Source organism: Aotus nancymaae, unplaced genomic scaffold (genome assembly GCF_030222135.1).
Source record: "Aotus nancymaae isolate 86718 unplaced genomic scaffold, 86718_ANA_hifiasm-v0.15.2.pri h1tg000014l, whole genome shotgun sequence".
Classification (NCBI taxonomy): Eukaryota; Metazoa; Chordata; class Mammalia; order Primates; family Aotidae; genus Aotus; species Aotus nancymaae.
Window position 1 is genome coordinate 60,642,130 of NW_026988425.1, and position 6,928 is coordinate 60,649,057.

At 40.8% G+C, this 6,928-nt stretch overlaps 1 long non-coding RNA gene across 1 annotated transcript; it reads right to left on the bottom strand.

The window, feature by feature from the left end:
* Positions 1 to 2,514: 2,514 nt before the first annotated feature.
* LOC135274793 (uncharacterized) lies at positions 2,515 to 6,656 on the bottom strand. Its single transcript, XR_010342533.1, has 2 exons — positions 6,485 to 6,656; positions 2,515 to 2,692 (listed from the first exon to the last, which is right to left on the bottom strand). It is a non-coding gene; the product is annotated as an uncharacterized LOC135274793 (long non-coding RNA).
* Positions 6,657 to 6,928: the final 272 nt, after the last annotated feature.

The following is a 6,928-nucleotide window of genomic DNA, read 5'->3' on the forward strand; positions in this document are numbered from 1 at the left end:
AAAACATTTTTGTGCATCTCTCATCTGTACTACTAGTGTAATGGAAACCACCCAGGATTGGAAGGCTGGGGCTTGAGTTCCATCCCTACTTCACATCTTTTTTTTTCCTCGGAGGCTAGAAGCTTAATCTTTCTAGGCCTTTATTTTCCCTATTTTTAAGTGGAGCTAACAAAATTTATATGGCTTGAGTCTGTGGCCCCACCCAAATCTCAAATTGTAATCTCCAGTGTTGGAGATGGGGCCTGGTGGGAAGTGATTGAATCATGGGGACAGATTACCCTTTCGGCACTGTTCTCATAATAGTGAGTTATCGTGAGATCTGATTATTTAAAAGTGTGTAGCACCTCCCCCCTCCCTTCCTCTTCTTCTGGCCATGTGAAGACATTCTGCTTTCTCTTTACCTTCTGCCATGATTGTAAGTTTCCTGAGGCCTCTCCAGCCATGCTTCCTGTACAGCCTGCAGAACCATGAGCCAATTAAACCTCTTTTCTTCATAAATTTCCCAGTTTCAGGTAGTTAGCAGTGTGAGAATAGACTGATAGAAAAACTAATCCCCAGTGTGTAGCCTAGGGATACTCTAAGGACTAAGAAACTTGCATTTATGAAACAATTTGAGCTTCCTTGGAAATAAGTTCTCATTATGGAAATGTGTAAATAATAATATAGGTATTGCCAGAGTCTATGAATGCCTTCTGAGGCATTCAGCAACTTATAAGGTTTAATGACCAGTTCTCCTTCTGTTTGGTTTTAAAAACCTCTACTCATTATAGCATTTCCCTGAAGTAGTCAAAGGAAGTGGCTTGCTTGAAATTCACATTTGATTTCATCATCAGTCAAATTCCAGTCAAGTGCCAGGACACTGCATTTCTAGAGACAGAATTCCCTATCGCCAACCCAGGCTGTAGTAGCAGTGAGTGGCCAGCTTCTATACATAAACAGGACATTTCCATTGGCTGTACTAGAGCCAGACACCCTGCAATGGAACCCAAACTGCTTCTTTGTTTCCCTAAAAATAGCCAGTCATTTGGTGAGTTCCAGACAGGTTCATATTCCCATCGCCAGTCTGAGAAAGGCAGGGCTGGATTAGTTGGAACAGCAAGAAAAAATGCTCCCAGCATTCTGGGAAGGAATGTAGGCTAAAAAATGTGTGTGATAGGCACTTTCATCCCTATCCAAAGTGCCACTTCTTACTTCTTCTACAATGTGTGGGAAAACTGTTTTTGTCTGTGAGTAAGGCACGATTGCTTTATTCAGAAAAGGAGACATTCACCTGGAGCACTGTCTGCCTGGGAGTCAGGCAATCACATTGTTGAGATGGTGATTTCTCCATTGTTGAGAGTGATTTCTCTTGTACATGGAATGTCCTAACAGTCTTTCTATCACTTCGTTACAAGGTTATGTTTTTACTTCCCCTGTCTCTTGGCACACAGCATAGAGCTCTCCTGCCTTTCCCCATTTGATTTTCATTTGTTCCCCTGCCGAATGCACTGCAAAGTGAAGAGTTCACATTGCTGGTGACAAGGCTGTGGATTCAGAAATCACTGATAAGCATGGGGCAGGGCTGCACAAATCTAAATGCACTAAGAGACCTGAAGGGTTGATTGGTTTGTTTCCTGCCAAACAGTTTATCTTTCAATTTCATGTAAAGAGATGAAATGATAGGTGGGGTTTACAATTCACCAAATGCCCCTCAATCTAATCAGTCACCCCTCACACAGACCATTCCTTAAAAGCTGGTATATCTGTCTGCTCTGGTCTGCTTCTTTCATTTGTTGTTTTAGTCTTCTCTACATTTCTTCTATTTCCTCTTTCCTCCACTTCCTCCCTTTTTCTTCTTTTAAGTTTTTACTTTATGTCTGGGACAGCCTCCCACTTTCCTCCCAACCTCACTTAAGACTCAAGTCAAGATGTTCTCCTCTAGTAAATCTGACCAATAGTCAGATTTACATCTAGATGTAATCTGCTATGTGATCCCAGCATGCCTACCTCAATTTTCCTTTCCCCTCTAGTTTCTGATTAATTATCTTTAAAAGTCACAATTGACTATTATCTCTCTTGATAGGTGTGAATCCAATATAGTGTTCTAAACATGAAAATAAGCCTCTTTCCTGTAATCCCAGCACTTTGAAAGGCTAAGAAGAGCAGATACCTTGAGCCCAGGAGTTCAAGAACAGCCTGGTCAACATAGTGAGACCCTGTCTCTACAAAAAATACAAAATTTAGCTGGGCATGGTAGTGTGCGCCTGTGGTCCCAACTACTTGGGAGGCTAAGGCGGCATGAGCTGTGATTGTGCCAGTGTACTCTAGCCTGGGTGACCTGTTTCAAAAAACAAGGGTGGGGGGATAGAGAAAAAAAATACGCTTTCAGTTGTTGTAAAAACAAAACCAATTCCTTATAATGTACACAAGTATCCCCTGCACCCAGGTTGTGTTTTGGTTCTGTCTAAATTGACCAGTGCTGTCTTTTACCCAGTTCCCTTTTTGCCCTCTCCAGAGAGAAACACACTTAAGGGCCCGGGGAGGATTGGTTTATTTCAAAGTTCAAAATGCCCCATTCTTTATGGACAGCCAGAATTGGACTCTTTCTGGTGTAGCTTTCTCAAATTGCTGGCTACTGCAGGGGAGCATGGGTTTCACCACCCACAGGCTCCACTTCTTGATGGCTGTTTGACCTTGAGCTGAATATCCCCATCTGCAAAACAGGAATGACAGTATATACCACGTGGGATTGTTGGAAGGCTAAGACAAAATAATTTATATACAATATTTACCAAGGAGTCTGGCATATATATATATATATATATATATATATATATATATATATATTTTTTTTTTTTTTTTTTTTTTTTTGAGATGGAGTCTTGCTCTGTTGCCAGACTGGAATGCAGTGGTGCGATCTCAGCTCACTGCAACCTCTGCCTTCTGAGTTCAAGTGATTCTCCTGCCTCAGCCTCCCAAGTAGCTGGAAGTACAGGCACCTGCCACCACACCCAGCTAATTTTTGTATTTTTAGTAGAGACGAGGTTTCACCATGTTTGTTAGGATGGTCTCAATCTCTTGACCTTGTGATCCACCCGCCTTGGCCTCCCAAAGTGCTGGGATTATAGGTGTAAGCCACTGCACTCAGCCAGGCCTGGCATATATTAATGAAAATGAAAATTTGTTAATTCTTTCATTTGTCAAATACCTACAAAGCATGGAAACAGGTTCCATTTATGACATGAAAATGCTTTTGCCCACTCTCCCCCACCACACACAGCCCCTCCTCACTCTATAGGGAATGATTTCAATTCACAAATCAATTATCCCTTCACTCTCAATTTTTATTTTTGGCCCTGGAGGCCTATATGTTCCAGCATCCTGGCTAGGGCTGGCTGTGATTCTGTACCAGTGAAGAACCATAATAATCATTGTTATGCGATGAACAGAAGTCCCATTCTGATTTTTGGGGAGGACTTTTTTTCTATATGGCTTTGGAATGCTCTGTTTTTACATTTATACCCACAAAGAGTTGGTTGACATAAAGCATACAAAATAGTTTGCATTTTCTTCACATTAGGAGACCTTCTGGCCAGGCACAGTGGCTCATGTCTATAATCCCAGCACTTTGGGAGGCTGAGGTGGGCAGATCACCTGAGGTCAGGAGTTCGAGAGCAGCCTGACCAATGTGGTGAAACCTTGTCTCTACTAAAAATGCAAAAATTAGCCGGGCATGGTGGTGGGCACCTGTAATCCCAGCTACTTGGGAGGCTGAGGCAAGCAAATTGCTTGAACCTGGGAGGCGGAGGTTGCAGTGAGCTGAGATCATGCCATTGTACTCCAGCCTGGGCAACAAGAGCAAAACTCTGTCTCAAAAAAAAAAAAAAAAAAAAAAACCTTCTCTCACTTACCCAACTCAGTGCATTTGGTAAGGTATATCTTTAAGAAAACTTTTCTAACAGTGGAGCCAGCTGCTGGATAGTTTTGTTTTGTTTTGTTTTGAATTTTTCATCCTAATGAAAACACTCAGGACCCTGCCCTGGTTTCTCATGTATGTTCTTGCTGGTAACATACTTTGGAGGCACTGTTTCACCTTTATTTTTAGTGCTTTGGACTTTAGGGAATTGAGTCTTGTTTTGTTTTGATTTGTTTTAGTTTAGGGGTGTGTGTGTGTGTGTGTGTGTTTGCATGTGTGTGGTGTTTCATTGCCTGCCAGCCAGCCTGTCCTCTTCCTACCTTCTCGTCTTTACTCTTTTCTATCTGTCTTTTCTTAAGGCTTCTTTTCCCAAATGAATGGATGATATCTATATACTTCTCAAACACTCAGTGAGACTCAGCCCCTGTCAAACTGTAGAACATCCTTCTTGGTAATTTAAAATAAGGATGCAGAGAGTATGGTTTCACATAATGAACCCTGTCCAAGTTCTAAATCAGTTGATTCAGTGGTCAATACACTGACCACATGCATGTCAGTTGCTCCATAATCACTAGCCCTTGATATGATTTGTTTACCTAGATTGACCATTTTGCCCCAACAACTTAATTGTTTTTCAATTTAATATATTGTTTTATTATTATTAGTTATGACTGTGGAAATAGCCAATTAGAGAAGAAAACTATTGAATAGGGATACCAGGAGGACACTTCTAAATCTGTCTGTCAAAATTAGGTTCGGAGTTTCAGCCGGAACAAGGGTACACTAAGGCTGTGAACAAAATTCCCGGGCTGATCACTTTTGACTGATTTGACTGCTTAATTTGGTCAAAATACCTACTAATTTGATCAGATGGCCAACTTGACTGATAATGTATATATGACACTGCATGTACCCAACAGTGCATTCAAAATGGTCTCTATAGCAAGTGTTTTCATTTATTCACTTACTCATTAATCCCACATATTATTATTGAGCATCCTTCTGTGTTCTAGGGGTTCTGAAAACTGGGGCTACAACAAGAAACAAAATAGTCCTTGCCTTCACAGAGTTATATTCTAGTGGAGAAACAGATAATAATCAAGAGAGCAAATAATCCATTTGGTCATTTTATTTTTTATTAATTAATTAATTTTGAGCCAGGGTCTTGCTTTGTCGCACAGGCTTGAGTGCAGCGGCACCATCACAGCTCAGTGCAGCCTCAACTTCCTGTGCTCAAGCAATTCACCTCATCCTCCCCGGTAGCTGGGATTACAGGCATAAGCCACCATGCCTGGCTAATTTTTACATTTTTTGTAGAGACAGGGCCTCACTATGTTGCCCAGGCTGGTCTCAAACTCCTGCGCTCAAGCAAGCCGTTCTCCAGCTTCAACCTCCCAAAGTGCTAGGATTACAGGTGTGAGTCACTGCACTAGGCCCATATAGTAATTATAACAGAGAGTGGTGCTCTAAAGGAAAAGAAGGCAAAGGGTTGGAGAACAATAAAGAGGATCATTTTATATTAAAAGTGATGAGGGTGAGCCAGTCTGCAAAAGTGACATTTCAGCCAGTATGGCAAACCCAGTATGTTGATCTCTTCCTGTCTGTTCACCCACTCTCTTTTGGGAGGAAGCCTGGAAATTTTTAGTTTTAAATCAATTTCCCTAAAATCTACAGAAATTACTTCGAAACTGGCACACCATGGCTGTTGCTAGAGCTTTCATTTCTGCAGGTTTTACAAATTGTAGAAGACAGTGTAGATGAGCAGATTTTTCTGAAAGCCACAGTTTATAATCTCTTCTTTGTCCATTCAAACATGTCTTCTCTAATTTTTGCTTTCATTTATGATTTAAGAGCCCTTGTCTTCACAAAAAATCACAGCTATTTAAACAGAACTTAGGCAAGTGCTCAGGCAAAAGTCCATTTCAGGATGGATGAAGAAATTATACCACAAATAAAGTGTCTCTTCCTTCCCAATGCTACTTCTTAAATAACATTTTAGTCAAATCCCCCAAACCTTACTCCAAAAGAGAAAATGTCTCTGAAATCCTTGTAGTTCCAATCATAAAATGTGTCTGTTGTGAGTTTTTGGTTTCCTCTCAAAGGTTTTTTCTTCCTTACTGAAATCATCTACATAAAGTATGTGAAGCAGTTGGGATTGTTCCATAGTATGTTTAGTTGAACTGAGAGGCTAATTGAATTTAGGAGTTTTTCCAAGGGGAGACCATGGTTGCATGAATGCATCATTGACTACCCATGCAGATTCAACATGCATAAAAGAGAAAGATGCATTCTGTATGTATATGGAAGCAGAGTCCCCCAGGGCCATTTTTCAGTAATAATAATAACTAGCATTTATTAGTGTTCTCCAAGTGCCATGTATTGTTATAAAACCTTTTTAAACTTATTTTTCAAACTGTGATTATCTTCATTCTATAGATAAGGAAACCAAAAGAGAAGTTTAGTAACCATTCTAGGATCACACAGCTAGAATGGACAGAACCAGGAATAGAACCTCACTTGACCAGATCTGGAACCCACCCTCTTTATCTCTCATTATACAACCTCTCAGTGACAATCAATGTGACTTACATAGGCAGCCAGTGTGTACGAGTGTGACATCATGAGTTGCTTATGTCCTGGCATCCTTCCTGGTTAGTTGGTGGCCCATTCTGATTAGTAGGTACCCCTGCCGTACTGATTGCTAAAAATTTTTATTCTATGGCAGCTTTAATCCACTTCTCATGTCTCCAAGCTCTGGCTCTATGTCCTATATCTCATTCGCTGCAGAGGCCAACAGGGTGTCAGTTTTGCTGCTCAATTGTAGCAGAAATACAGTACAGAAACTGAAAGTATTCTTTGTATTCTTTAAAGATTTGCTGTTTCAACTTACTCATTTGATAAATGAGGAAACTGGGGCTCAAAATTGAGAAGAGGCCCCCCAGATACACTCAGCTCAGTCCTTGGTCTAGAACCCAGATTTCCTAATCACTAATGATCCTACTGTATACACCTTCTTCCTCCCCTCAACTCCTT